A 14,605-nucleotide genomic window follows, 5' to 3' on the forward strand; every position below is an offset into this window, starting at 1 on the left:
AATGTTTTGTTTGATTACTGTAATATAAATGAAGAAAAAGATGTTTTTGTCAAAACTTTTGTACATGATAACCCATTTATTGAAATGACATGGTTTCGATTTAATGTATTGTTGCCAGAATGTGATTCAGACTGTTTTTAAAATGTATAAACATGTTTTAAATTTAAAAATTTAAAAATTTTAAAAAAAGAACGCCCGATCTCGTCTGATCTCGGAAGCTAAGCAGAGTCAGGCCTGGTTAGTACTTGGATGGGAGACCGCCTGGGAATACCAGGTGCTGTAAGCTTTTTAGTCTACTTCACTAATTGTCTAACCTTTTAAATAGCCGGTTTTTGGCAGCAGGTTTCACTTACGGCCATACCACTTTGAGAACGCCCGATCTCGGAAGCTAAGCAGAGTCGGGCCTGGTTAGTACTTGGATGGGAGACCGCCTGGGAATACCAGGTGCTGTAAGTAGGGTGACCACCTGCTAATAAGCCCAAGGGGGGACAAGGGGTATGTTTCTGAGGGACAATGTGGGACACTGCCCGGCGCAGCGGTGCCCCCACCCCACGGGCAGACTCACTGATAGTGGTTTACCCATTTCTATACCACCTACCACATGGTATATTAATAATGCCCTATTCCCCTAAACGTGTAATTGCTGATGATGTATGCTCATGAATAGGTCAACCAATGTGTATTTTTTTTCTAAATAAAGATTCATAATATTTTGAACATTCAATGAATTGACAAATGCACTTCCACTTACGATTTACTATTTAATTTGATTTATTTTTCATTACAATTTATTCACTTTAAATAAATTATAATATAAAATTATAGGATTAACAGGAATTGTAGTTGCTCAACACCACAGGAACAGTTAAAAAAAAATACGATTGACATCGTAGCCTATTCCCCTCCATGTCCGATTGAGAAGGACGTTTTGCAAAGGTCACAAAAAGCCCTCTCGGTATCCCCCTCAACACCTTTTAGCCACAAATATTAATTTTCCCAGTCTTTCTTGTAGGCTACCCACACCTTCTCTTTTTAATTGATAATGGCAGTGCCTCTCAAACTCAGTCTCTTTCTCCATTTTTCGAATTGGAAAGCGCGCATCTAAAAGTTCCTTCCCAGTGTGTCTGGTATGCGCGTGCGTGCGCTGTCATGACAACAGCGAAAAAGTTGACGACAACCTAGTTAGCAGTTCAACTGAGGGGTGGGTGTGGCAACAATAGCGTGCTGAACTGTCAAGTAATGTTCGTTTGGCTGCCTGGGGCTCGAGGATATAGAGCGACCAACTTTTTTTGGAGCAAGCATAGATTATGCGTGACACGGTCTCAATTTGTGGTACGCATTAATTGGGCTTCAAACGCTGTGCGCGCACGCGCTACGCGGGACGGGTGGTCACCCTAGCTGTAAGCATTTTTGTTTAAAAAAATAAAATAAAAGTCTAAGAGTTTGTTCAAAATGCCTAAAATTGTCTCTGAGTTTCTTAAAAAAGCCCATTCTTGGCAGCAGAGTTTCTTCAGAAAATCGGAAAAAAATCTATGAATTTCTTCAAAAAGCCCGTTTTTGGCGGCAGATTTCACTTACGGCCATACCACTTTGAGAACGCCCAAGTGGACGCAGGAAGTGGTACAGCTTGCAGGAGAAAGCAAACAAAGTGTGTTTTGAGTTTGAGAACTGGAAACTGAAACCTTTGTCTTAAAACAACCTTTTTTAAAAAAAAGGGATGTCACGGGGTGACCAGGGCCGGAACCTTTCTGCATGGGAGTTGTTGCTATGGAGGAACACTTCCGGTGCAACACCGGGCCGGTTCCGGTGTCTCATGAACAGGGCGGAAATGCAGCGAGAGTTGATCGGGCGAAATCACTGGCACGTGCGAGGGAAAAATCCCAAGCGGTGATTGGGGCGCGAGAAACATAAAAGACGCTGACATTGGAGAGAGAGGTAGCGAGGGAAGGAGGAAGAAACAGCGGGAGAGGTGAGGCACGCAGCACGCGAGCGGCCGTGGCCGCCGCGGGAGGCTGCGGGAGAGAGAGAAAGTGAGAGAGAGAGACGGAGAGAGAAGACTTCGGCTGGATTGCGGGTGTAAGCCTTGGTTGCACTGTGAGTCTGTTGAATTGCAGTTTTATTGTGGAAATGAGCACGAGTGAAACCTTACAGTGTGTGGTGGATATGCGAGTGTGGGAATTATTTTTGCTGTTCACTCGCAGTCACAGCTATCCATTCCTCTCTCTGCCTGAGTCCAGTGAAGAACCTGCTAACGCTGTGAGTTACACGTATCCATTTCTCTCTCTGCCTGAGTCCAGTGAAGAACCTGCTAACGCTGTGAGTTACACGTATCCATTCCTCTCTCTGCCTGAGTCCAGTGAAGACCCTGCTAACGCTGTGAGTTACATGTATCCATTCCTCTCTCTGCCTGAGTCCAGTGAAGACCCTGCTAACGCTGTGAGTTACATGTATCCATTCCTCTCTCTGCCTGAGTCCAGTGAAGAACCTGCTAACGCTGTGAGTTACACGTATCCATTTCTCTCTCTGCCTGAGTCCAGTGAAGACCCTGCTAACGCTGTGAGTTACATGTATCCATTCCTCTCTCTGCCTGAGTCCAGTGAAGAACCTGCTAACGCTGTGAGTTACACGTATCCATTTCTCTCTCTGCCTGAGTCCAGTGAAGAACCTGCTAACGCTGTGAGTTACATGTATCCGTTCTCTGCCTGAGTCCAGTGAAGAACCTGCTAACGCTGTGAGTTACACGTATCCATTCCTCTCTCTGCCTGAGTCCAGTGAAGACCCTGCTAACGCTGTGAGTTACATGTATCCATTCCTCTCTCTGCCTGAGTCCAGTGAAGACCCTGCTAACGCTGTGAGTTACATGTATCCATTCTCTGCCTGAGTCCAGTGAAGAACCTGCTAACGCTGTGAGTTACACATATCCATTTCTCTCTCTGCCTGAGTCCAGTGAAGACCCTGCTAACGCTGTGAGTTACATGTATCCATTCTCTGCCTGAGTCCAGTGAAGAACCTGCTAACGCTGTGAGTTACATGTATCCGTTCTCTGCCTGAGTCCAGTGAAGAACCTGCTAACGCTGTGAGTTACATGTATCCATTCCTCTCTCTGCCTGAGTCCAGTGAAGACCCTGCTAACGCTGTGAGTTACATGTATCCATTCCTCTCTCTGCCTGAGTCCAGTGAAGACCCTGCTAACGCTGTGAGTTACATGTATCCATTCTCTGCCTGAGTCCAGTGAAGAACCTGCTAACGCTGTGAGTTACACGTATCCATTCCTCTCTATGCCTGAGTCCAGTGAAGAACCTGCTAACGCTGTGAGTTACACGTATCCATTCCTCTCTCTGCCTGAGTCCAGTGAAGACCCTGCTAACGCTGTGAGTTACATGTATCCATTCCTCTCTCTGCCTGAGTCCAGTGAAGACCCTGCTAACGCTGTGAGTTACATGTATCCATTCTCTGCCTGAGTCCAGTGAAGAACCTGCTAACGCTGTGAGTTACACGTATCCATTTCTCTCTCTGCCTGAGTCCAGTGAAGAACCTGCTAACGCTGTGAGTTACATGTATCCGTTCTCTGCCTGAGTCCAGTGAAGAACCTGCTAACGCTGTGAGTTACACGTATCCATTCCTCTCTCTGCCTGAGTCCAGTGAAGACCCTGCTAACGCTGTGAGTTACATGTATCCATTCCTCTCTCTGCCTGAGTCCAGTGAAGACCCTGCTAACGCTGTGAGTTACATGTATCCATTCTCTGCCTGAGTCCAGTGAAGAACCTGCTAACGCTGTGAGTTACACGTATCCATTCCTCTCTCTGCCTGAGTCCAGTGAAGACTCTGCTAATGCTGTGAGTTACATGTATCCATTCTCTGCTTGAGTCCAGTGAAGAACCTGCTAACGCTGTGAGTTACATGTATCTTCCACTCTCTGCCTGAGGCTAGTGAAGAGCCGGCTAACGCTGGAAGGGCCTGCTGATACTGGAAGAGCCTGCTGATGCTGAAAGAGCCCGTTAATGCTGGAAGAGCCTGAGGCTAGTGAAGAGCCGGCTAACGCTGGAAGGGCCTGCTGATACTGGAAGAGCCTGCTGATGCTGAAAGAGCCCGTTAATGCTGGAAGAGCCTGAGACTAGTGAAGAGCCGGCTAACGCTGGAAGGGCCTGCTGATACTGGAAGAGCCTGCTGATGCTGAAAGAGCCCGTTAATGCTGGAAGAGCCTGAGGCTAGTGAAGAGCCGACTAATGCCGGAAGGGCCTGCTAATGCTGGAAGAGCCTGCTGATGCTGGAAGAGCCCGTTAATGCTGGAAGAGCCTGAGGCTAGTGAAGAGCCGGCTAACGCTGGAAGGGCCTGCTGATACTGGAAGAGCCTGCTGATGCTAGAGCCGGCTAATGCCGGAAGGGCCTGCTAATGCTGGAAGAGCCTGCTGATGCTGGAAGAGCCTGTTAATGCTGGAAGAGCCTGAGGCTAGTGAAGAGCCGGCTGATGCTGGAAGAGCCTGCTGATGCTGGAAGAACCTGTTCCCGAAGAAAAGAGGATGCTGAAGGGACTTTATATTGTTTTTATTATTTAATAAAGAATATTTATTTTTAATTCTGTGTCTGCCTCCTTTGTGTCCACGGTCAGCTCCTCAGGGGCGGCACGCGGGCGGAGGGGTGGGCGGCCCGCTGGCGCTCCACCCCGACCTGTGACAAATTGGTGTGCAGTAAAGTTATTTAATCCCCAAACGGCTCTTGCTGTTTGGGGATAAATACTTTCTGTGCTGAGAAGGCTACAACGCTGGATGACAAAATGGAGAAGGGAAGAGGCCTGGAGAAAAGGAACACAAGAGAAATGGATGGAGAACTGGATCATAGAAGAAGGAATTATGAAAAGAGGCTCACAGTACTGGTGGAAATAGAAGGTGAAGATAGAATAACGATGATGGAGATACTGAAGAAAGTGAGAGAAGAGTGTGGAGTGGTGATCGGCTGTAGATACAAAACACCGAAAGAATACGAGCTGACAATGGAAGAGGAAAAAGGAAAGGAGAAGTTGTTGGATGGCCTAAAGATAAAGACCAGTAGGGTGATGGCGAAAGAGGTGGACTGTATGGAGATGGTGGTGTTGTTTCTTGGTCTACCAATGTACATACAGGACGAGGAGATACTGAGAAAGCTGTCGGAATGGGGAGTTGAAGCGGTCTCGAGTGAAAAGGAGAATGTGGCCGGGGACAGATATCGCTGATGGGACAAGATTTTTAAAGGTAAAATTCAATGATGTGGTAAAATCACTGCCGTATTCAACAAAGTTTGAGACATTAGGAGGGACGGAGCACTTCAGGGTAATACATGACAGGCAAGTGAAAGTCTGCCGCCTGTGCATTCAGCCAGGTCACATTGTAAGAGACTGCCCAAGCTTCAGATGTTTTAAATGTGACAAGCAGGGACATTACACGAGAGAGTGCAAGGAGGCGAACTGTAATATGCGACCTGGATTATGTGTGTGTGAAACGCCGGCGGAGATGGGTGAGGAAAACAGCGATGAGGAGGATTCGGATCTGTATGAGGTGGAGATCGAAGGAGAGGAAGGTGAAGCGACTGGAGAAGAAAGAAGGGATGCATGGAGTGGAGAAGAAAGAACAGTGGAGTGGAGAGCGATTGAAAATGTGAGCAGTCAAGAGGAGGAGGCTCCAGGGCAGAGGCAGAGAGAGAGAAAGAAAAAAGAAAGAGAGGAAAGCAGAACCCGGAAAGGAGATGGCTACGAAGGGCTTGGAGTGTGAAGATGGAGAAGGGGAGACAACGAAAGGTGATGAAGAGAGTCAGGAGGGTGACAGTGCGAAAGGGCAAGGCGAAAAGCTGCAGGTGGAGGGACGTGGAGGAAAGAAAGAAGTGCCAGAGAGTCTAGCGACAATCGAAGACGAGGACATGGATACAAGCGAAGGGAAAAGAGTGCAGAAGAAAAGAAAGAAGAAAGAAATGAAGGAGTACACTGCAGAAAGTGCGTGCCTGGATTTAACAAAATGAGTATGATTTTTTTCAAAACTATGATACTTGCTATGTGGGGCATTATGAACATTGCCTGTTTGAATAGCAATGGATTAAGAGATGAAAATAAGTTTGAGAAGGTGAAGGGTTTGTTAAAAGCGGATATACTCTGTTTGCAAGAGACACACTGGTCTGATGACATAATGGACAACATAAGAAAGAGGTGGGAAGGTGACATTATTGTTAATCATGGGAATGCAAAATCCTGTGGCGTGGCAACCCTGATAAAAGGAGATAGATTAAATAATGTAAAGCAAGTATACAAGGATGGTAATGGGAGACTGTTAGTGACTGAATTTGTATTTCACAATCAACTGTTCAGGCTGATAAACATTTATGCACCTAACATAGAAAATGAAAGAAAAGAAGTCTTTAAGGAAATTAAGCCGTTGTGTAAAGGCAACTATATAATAGTCGGAGATTTTAATGTATTGTGCACAAGACTGGACACGTCAAGTAGCGCAAACTTTAAGTCAGATGTATCCAGAAAATATTTAACTGAATGGATGCAAAATGAGGACATAGTTGATGTATGGAGGGATGAGAATCCCTACAAAAAAAGACTTCTCTAGAAGACAATTGGTGATGGGAGTTTTGAAACAAAGCCGTATAGATTTATGTTTAACCAAAAGGGAAATGTTAAAATATATAAAAAATGTGAAATATAAGTTTGTGGGAGTAAGTGACCATGCTATGATGATGGTAAAGATGGGTGTAAATGAGGAGGAGAGAGGGGGGAGGAATGTGGTGTTTGAATGCAGACTTGCTAAAAGAAGAGGCATACAAAAAATATCAGAAAATGTATAGATTATGAAATGCAAAATGTATTATTTGATGAAAATGTATGGGAGTGGTGGGAGAAAATGAAAGGGATAATTAAAAAAAGAAGTATTAGATATGCTAAACAAAGGGATTTTAAGAGAAGGAGTAAAGTTGAGGTAATGGAAAATGAATTGAAGAGGGAAGCAGAAAAAATAGAAAGTAATCCCGAGCAAGATAAAGAACGCTTTAGGCAGATAAAAGCAGAAATAGAGGAGTATGAAAAAGAAAAAAGTAAGGGTGCAATAATGAGTAGAGCGCAGTATGCGTTAGAGGGAGAAAGAAGCACGAAGTTCTTTCTAAACTTAGAAAAGAAAAAGCAGAGGAAAAAGTATATAACAGAGCTGGAAAATGAAAAAGGTGATAAGATCACTGATTATGTGGAGATAATAAGAGAAGTAGAAATATTTTATAAGAAGCTATTTAAGAAAGAAGGGGTGAAACAGGAGTATGTGGAGGAAGTTTTAAACTCTGTGAGTGCGAGGTTAAGTGAAAGTGAGAAAAATATATGTGAAAGTGACAGTGTGACAACTCGTCTAATATCAAAGACAAAAATGAAACACAAAAAAAGAAATAAGGGGGGAATCACATCCAAATATAATTGCAAACCACCAGCTCAAAATGAATATATATCAAAATAATATATCACAACACCATAAAGCAATAATAGCTTACAATCACCCAAAACCTGGTCCAATGAGTCCTTCAACATTAGTTCAGGCCATACAAGGTAAACACAAAACCATAAAAGGATAATATGGATAATATGTGAGTAATGGAAATAATGAACCTGCAATCCAGCGATGATCAATCCGATTGTTGGTGCACAAAAGTTCAGTTCAAATTTAGATCAGTTGCGACCACAGTCTCATCACCGAAAGAAAACTCACTCAGCCAAAACTTGTAGTCCTCAGGGCCAGGTTGAAAAGAAAATATATAATCCACCAAAGAAATCCAATCGAAGAAGATTTGATGCTGGGGTTAAGTCCGTATTGAACACAAGGATTCCGGGTAACACCAAACAACACAATTGAGGAAATATGGCCTACATTGAGTATTGCAAACACACTGTTCCTCAAATAGTAGCCAAAAGAGGCATAAACATTGAGCCTCAACTCAAAACCCCTCTTAAATAAAAAGAGTGAGCCCTCTCTCCAAATCAAGCCACCACATGGCCCTCCCAGCTAGATCACTCATTCTTCTTTATATGGGTATTCTAACCCCCTTACCTGAGGGCGTTGCCCCCTTGTGACCAGGAAGATAATTACAAAACCGCTATAGACAGCCAGTAATAGTGAACACACTCTGGAACTGTTACATACCCCTCCCTTCTGAAAAAGGCTAGACAGCCCCAAAAAAGGGTTTTAACTTCTCTACATGATAGATCTCAACATTATTTGGCTTCTGGACCATTTTTACTTGATAATTGACTTTATTAAGTTTTGACATAACTTTAGCAGGTCCTTGCCACTTGGGAGCCAGCTTTGCCATATAAGCATCACTTGCTCGAGACAACAGGTGAGTTTGTACCCATACTAAGTCTCCTTCTTCATATTGGACTAGTCTCCTTCTGAGATCATAATACTTGGCCTGTCTCTTCTGGGCTCTACTCACATTTTCTTTGACACACTCCAATATGGCCTTCTGTCTCTCAATGGTGTTATAAGCGGCTTGGTCAGGGTCTGGAGACTTGTGGACAAGACGCTCGAGGGGACCTTTCAGTTTTCTCCCAATTGCAATTTCAGCAGGTGTGTGGTCAGTGCTCTCCTGCCATGCCGAATTTAGTGCATACCGAAATTCAGGGATCCACCTATCCCATTGGCGATGGTTCTCTTGCACATAGGAGGCTAACATGGTCTTAAGGGTACGGTTAATTCGCTCAGTCAAATTAGTCTGAGGATGGTAAGCCGTTGTGAGTTTCTGGACCACACCCCACTGCTTGCAGGTGTCTTGAAGCAGTTGAGATGTAAATTGAGGTCCTCGATCTGAGAGTAGATATGCTGGGTGTAGCGCGTGGCTCGTTTTCTAGATCTTATAAATTCCGATTATGGACCAGATTCAGAAGATCTTCGGGTCGACTCACTGAAGCAAAACTAGCAAAATATATATTAATAACAAATTCAAATGAACAAAATCACTCAAGACTACTGGACTGCAATTAATTATATAAAAGGTAAGTATATTTTTTCTCTTTGTTGGTTATCGGAATGATTATAGAAATGAAATAAAATAAAACAATTAAATGACAGAAATATACAGTATTTCAATTAAATGACATGTACCAGAGAAACACAATCAGAATTTCCCAATGTCACTCTTCTAAATCTCAACCTCAATATTTCAATTTCAGATTCAACAGTTGTTGTCTCAATTGCAAAAATAAGAAATTAGAATGTTCATCAAAATGGAAACAGTTCAGTCCATGAAGAAGAAAAAAACTTGAATTCTTGTCTTCAGGAAAATCCAGGTAAATTGGAAAAATATACAATGTGTGTAGTTCTGTCCTACCCACTCAGAAACTTTGTTTCTCACAACACTTTTTACAGGTTTCCAGGGACGAAGTGATGGGATGGCTCGCCAGTCCAACCAAGGATAGGAAATCCACAGCAGGACAGAAATCACGGAATCGGAATCGGAACCTCAGCAGCAATTCAGGAACTCTCAACAGAGAATTAGATCAAAGAAAAGAAAAAAATATACCAAAGCAAAAAACCCGGCCTTGAAAAACAAAGCCAAACACAATTATTAGATCTCATTCAAATAAACCTTTTTAAACAATCAATATGACTCTCTTCAATCATTTAAATACATATGCATGCTAATCACCATGTGCTCGATTAACACATTAATCTATATACAGAGCTAGCAAGCTAGCACCGCATGGCACACACTTCCCAATAGAGAAAAATACACAATCTCAACAAATAATACGTCTCTGCATTATTTAACGTAACTACATACAATCACATAGTATATTATAAAACATTTTCAACATTTTTTCATATTATTACCCACTTTACCAATGCATTGTTCACATTACTATCAAAAACAATATTCTCATTAGTCAAACACACTTCTCATAAAGAAAACAGTACTCACCAAGGAGAAATATGGATCAAGGAACAAAAGAAAAGCAATTTCCCAAAGGAAAGATTCGAAAATTTCTCCTCTCTCTTCAGTAACTTATAGTTTCTGCACGGCGCGCTCAATTTTCACGAGGCACTTTACACACGCGAGCTCTCTAAAGAACCAGTAACTCATAAATCTACTGTGCTTGTTAATAACTTACTGCTAAATTATCACAGTTTATTCTTTCTTAACTCACTCAATTGATTTAATATCACTCGTATCGTTCACAATCTCTTATCTCCGGTCGCGTCTCAGCTTGATACCGATCTTTCTATGGAAACTTTTTCTCAACTGAGGGCGGAGCTAACCTTTCACCTCACCAATCAAATTAATTCAGAAACATTTTTCTATTCTTTGAATTATTTATAATAAAATAAATACAATTTATTTATTATTCTTCTCTTACTATTAGTTTCATAGCGATATGAATAAAATAATACTAATTATAATTACTAGTGACCCAAATTAATGTACTGGGTTACACTCTCCCTTCCTGAATATATGCAGGTCCCTCTGCATACTCACACTAAGATAATTTCTATCAGAGTCACTTCAAAGGGTCTTCCAAATTGGTAGTAATCGCAGCACTCAGACTTGAAAGCAGGGATTGGATAACTAAACTAAGAGGGTTACCCAGTTGCGGGTACTGAAGTCTTTTGGGGGGTTCACATTGTCTCCTTGAGCGTCTAAGACCTCCTCCAGTTTCAGTTAATTCACTCTGGTTATGTTGAGAGTCACAAGGAGTGGCACTTTCTGTTTGAGGGGAAAGGATACTTCCTTCTCTGTGCGCATTTCCAGATGATTGTTCACCCTCAGCATCCAATTTCTCACAATTCCTCATCGGTTCATTTTCATTTCCGGATCTATCAACCGAACTTTCATCAAGAACTTCAACTTCAGGCAGATCTGATGGGTCCCCTTCCATCAATTCCTCTGAAGTAGGATGATCAGCCTTCTGCACGTTGGAGAATTCCATATCAGGTAAGTTTCCATGTTCAGCGGGTTCTTTCGGGCTAGGACATCCTTTATCCTTTTCCATCGCAGGTTCAGCACCAGGTAAGTGGACGGTCCTTCTACTTCCAGTGGAAGAAACAGGTTTTGGGTTCGACAGAATTCTGGTTTCAATCTCGAAGGACCTTTCAGGAGCATAATGGTCAACTGGATCATAGTCTGACTCTGAACACTCGCTCACACTCTCAAACTCCTTAGGTTCCTCAGCACATCTGGCTCTGGTTCTGGGTTTACGAATTACTTTCCTCTCAACAGGCTCATCAGGTGTCGACAGGAATCCACAGGGCAACAGCAGATCCCTGTGCAGAGTCCTCAGAGGTCCATTCTTTCTTTCTGGAATCACCGTGTAAACAGGTAAATCTCCTGCCTTCTTGATTACAATGTAAACGTCAGGCTCCCACTTGTCTGCTAACTTGTGTTTTCCTCTCAGGCGGACGTTTTTCACCAATACACGATCACCAACTTCAAGGGTAGAGACAGTAACACGCTTGTCATACCTCCTCTTGTTTCGTCCTGCTACCTTTTCAGCATTTGTCATTGCAACCTTGTAACTTTCTTCAAGTCGCTTCTTGAGACCTTGTACGTACTGAGAATGGGATTCAGATGGACCATCAACTGGCAACCCAAACGCCAGGTCAACCGGTAGTCGTGGTTGTCTCCCAAACATTAGTTCGTACGGGGAGAATCCAGTCACATCACTCTTAGTGCAATTATAAGCATGGACAAGTGGTTTGACATAATCTTTCCATTTTGACTTTTCTTTGTTGCTCAAAGTTCCCAACATTTGTAGCAGCGTCCGATTGAAACGTTCAACTGGATTGCCTCTCGGGTGATATGGAGTAGTTCTAGTCTTGGATATCCCAGCACATTTACACAGTTCCTTAATTGTGCGAGACTCAAAATCAGTGCCTTGATCACTGTGAAGCTTTTCTGGGAACCCGTAATGCACCAGAAAATTGTCCCATAGACACTTGGCTACTGTCTGAGCTTTCTGGTTCCGCGTTGGCACAGCAACAGCATATTTAGTGAAATGGTCAGTGATCACCAGGATATCTTTTGTGTTACTCAGGTCAGGTTCTACCGAAAGGAAATCCATGCAAACTAGCTCTAACGGTCTGCTAGTCTTGATGTTCACCAATGGTGCAGCTTTTTCTGGCAGAGTCTTTCGTCGAACACAACGCTCACAGGTTTTGACCTTCTTTTCTACTGCTGCGGCCATTTTAGGCCAGAAGAACCTTGATCGTACAAGATCGAGAGTCCGTTCGATTCCCATATGACCCATTTCATTGTGGAGCTCCCTTAAGACAGTGGAACGAAAATAAGCAGGTAATGCTAGCTGGTACGACAAAGCTCCTTGCTTTTGAATTCTCCTGAAGAGTACTCCATTTCTCAACTCCAACCGGCTCCACTCTTTGAACCATGGAATTAATTCAGGTGGACTGGTCTTGAAACAGGGCTTGTCATTTAATTCCAACTGTCTGATAACTACTCCAATTTCCGAATCCATTCTCTGTCTTCTTTTCAGTTCTTCTTCAGACAAATGGGAAATCTCTGTACATTGGTAATTATCCTCTTGTTGGAAAGCTTGTGGTAAAGCATCCACATCTATAGCAAGGGATTCTACTAAAGTCACTGGAAGATGACAGGATTCAGGCTGACCATTCAATTGACCAAGATGATGACGTTCACAGATAGCTTCTATGGCTTCGGCAGAAACGACCTGCGAGGTGTCTTCGGTTAGGTGTTGGTGAGTAAATTGTCTAATCCTTTCCATTTCTTTTTGTGTTTCCAGGTCATCTGGAACTTCCTCCTGTGGTCTTCGGGATAACCCATCTGCATCCTGGTTTCTACTCCCAGCTCGGTACTGTATCTTAAATGTGAATGTTGACAGACTTGACAACCACCTATAACTGGTGGCATCTAACTTGGCGGAAGACAAGATATAAGTCAATGGGTTGCTGTCGGTTATCACAGTAAAAGTAGCCCCATACAAATAGTCATTGAATTTAGTGGTCACCGCCCATTTCAATGCCAGGAACTCCAATTTGTGGGCGGGGTACCTTACTTCACTCCTGGTAAGTCCTCGACTTGCATATGCGATGACTCTCATCTGTCCGTCTTGCTCTTGGTATAATGCTGCACCAAGCCCGGTGGTACTGGCGTCCGTGTGCAACACAAACGGGAGTTTGGGGTCGGCAAATCCCAATACTGGAGCAGAAGTGAGTTTCGTAATGACATCATCAAAGGCTCTTTGACATTCTGGCGTCCATCTTTCACCAAACTGTTCCTTCGGACTGAAATACTGTTTTGCTTCGTCTGTCTTTTTCTTGCGGCCTTTCTGTAATGGAGGATACCCAGCAGTGAGATCATTAAGAGGCTTCACTATTTTCGAATAATCTTGCACAAACCTTCGGTAATAACCAGAGAATCCGAGAAAAGCTCTGAGCTCCTTAAGCGTTTTCGGCCTTGGCCAGGTTTTGAGGGCTTCCACTTTCGCTGGATCAGTCTCAACTCCACTCTGCGAAACTATGTGGCCTAAGTACTTGACAGAGGTTTGGCAGAACTTGCACTTCTCAGGTGAAAGCTTTAGCTTGAACTCACGCAACCTTTTGAGCACTTCTTTCAGACGAGCTTCATGTTCTTCCAGAGTTCTTGAGAAGACTATCAGATCGTCAATGAACACAAGCACTTCCTTCCGATTGAGATCTCCCATACAACGTTCCATCAACCGTTGAAACGTGCTAGGTGCGTTCGTGATTCCTTGTGGCATCCTATTAAATTCCCAGAAACCTAATGGGCATACGAAAGCGGTCTTCTGCTTATCAGACTCTTCCATTTCAATTTGATAGTAGCCCGACTTAAGGTCGAGGACTGAAAACCATCTTGATCCGGTCAAGACTGAGAAAGCTTCTTCCAGGTTAGGAAGGGCGTATGCATCCTTGATTGTCTGAGAGTTTAATTTCCTGAAATCTATACATAATCGCACAGAGTTGTTCTTTTTTCGTACCACAACTATAGGAGATGAGAATGGAGACTCTGACTCTCTGATAACTCCAGCTTCAAGAAGCTCTTGGAGATGCTGCCTGACTGCATCCACGTCTTTGGGGTGAATTGGTCTGGCTCTGTGCTTGAATGGTGTGTCATCACTAAGCTTTATCCGATGTTTCACTTGGTCAGTGTGTCCGTAGTCCAGATCATGTAACGCAAACACATCAGGCATGGAATTCAACAGTGATGTTATTCTCTCTTTCCAATCTGACGATAGTGGAGAATCTCCAAAGTCAATTGGAATCTTTGACAGACTTGGCTCCATCTTTTCACTTCCAGCATCCACTTTGGAAAACTCTTTTTCCATCACTCGCTGGACTGCATGGACTTCAGCGATCACAGTCTTCGGGGGAATCACTAGGTCAGTTTGAGTGTCATTCCTCACTACTACTGGTAACTGAGCAAAGCGTTGCCTTGAAGGTAGACTGTGCAGACAGCTTGCCACCAAAAGACCACCAGGTAAGGGAGACGTTGTAGGTGGCTCCACTGACACCCATTTTTCAAAGAGAGGGCCTTTCACATGAATTAGTCCATCCAGAACTACAGTGCACCCTGCCGGTACAACCTCTTGTTGATTCCCTTTCAACTT

The 14,605-nt window shown here is 43.4% G+C and overlaps 2 long non-coding RNA genes across 2 annotated transcripts; both read left to right on the top strand.

Moving 5' to 3' along the window:
• The first annotated feature begins 2,489 nt into the window (after nucleotides 1–2,489).
• Nucleotides 2,490–2,886, top strand: LOC311295442. Its single transcript, XR_014628335.1, has 3 exons — nucleotides 2,490–2,556; nucleotides 2,713–2,791; nucleotides 2,833–2,886. It is a non-coding gene; the product is annotated as an uncharacterized lncRNA (long non-coding RNA).
• A 185-nt stretch (nucleotides 2,887–3,071) lies between these two features.
• LOC311295571 lies at nucleotides 3,072–3,812 on the top strand. Its single transcript, XR_014628356.1, has 4 exons — nucleotides 3,072–3,196; nucleotides 3,293–3,431; nucleotides 3,583–3,661; nucleotides 3,703–3,812. It is a non-coding gene; the product is annotated as an uncharacterized lncRNA (long non-coding RNA).
• Nucleotides 3,813–14,605: the final 10,793 nt, after the last annotated feature.

Source organism: Rutilus rutilus, assembly GCF_951802725.1.
Source record: "Rutilus rutilus genome assembly, chromosome: 8".
In the NCBI taxonomy this organism is placed as follows: Eukaryota; Metazoa; Chordata; class Actinopteri; order Cypriniformes; family Leuciscidae; genus Rutilus; species Rutilus rutilus.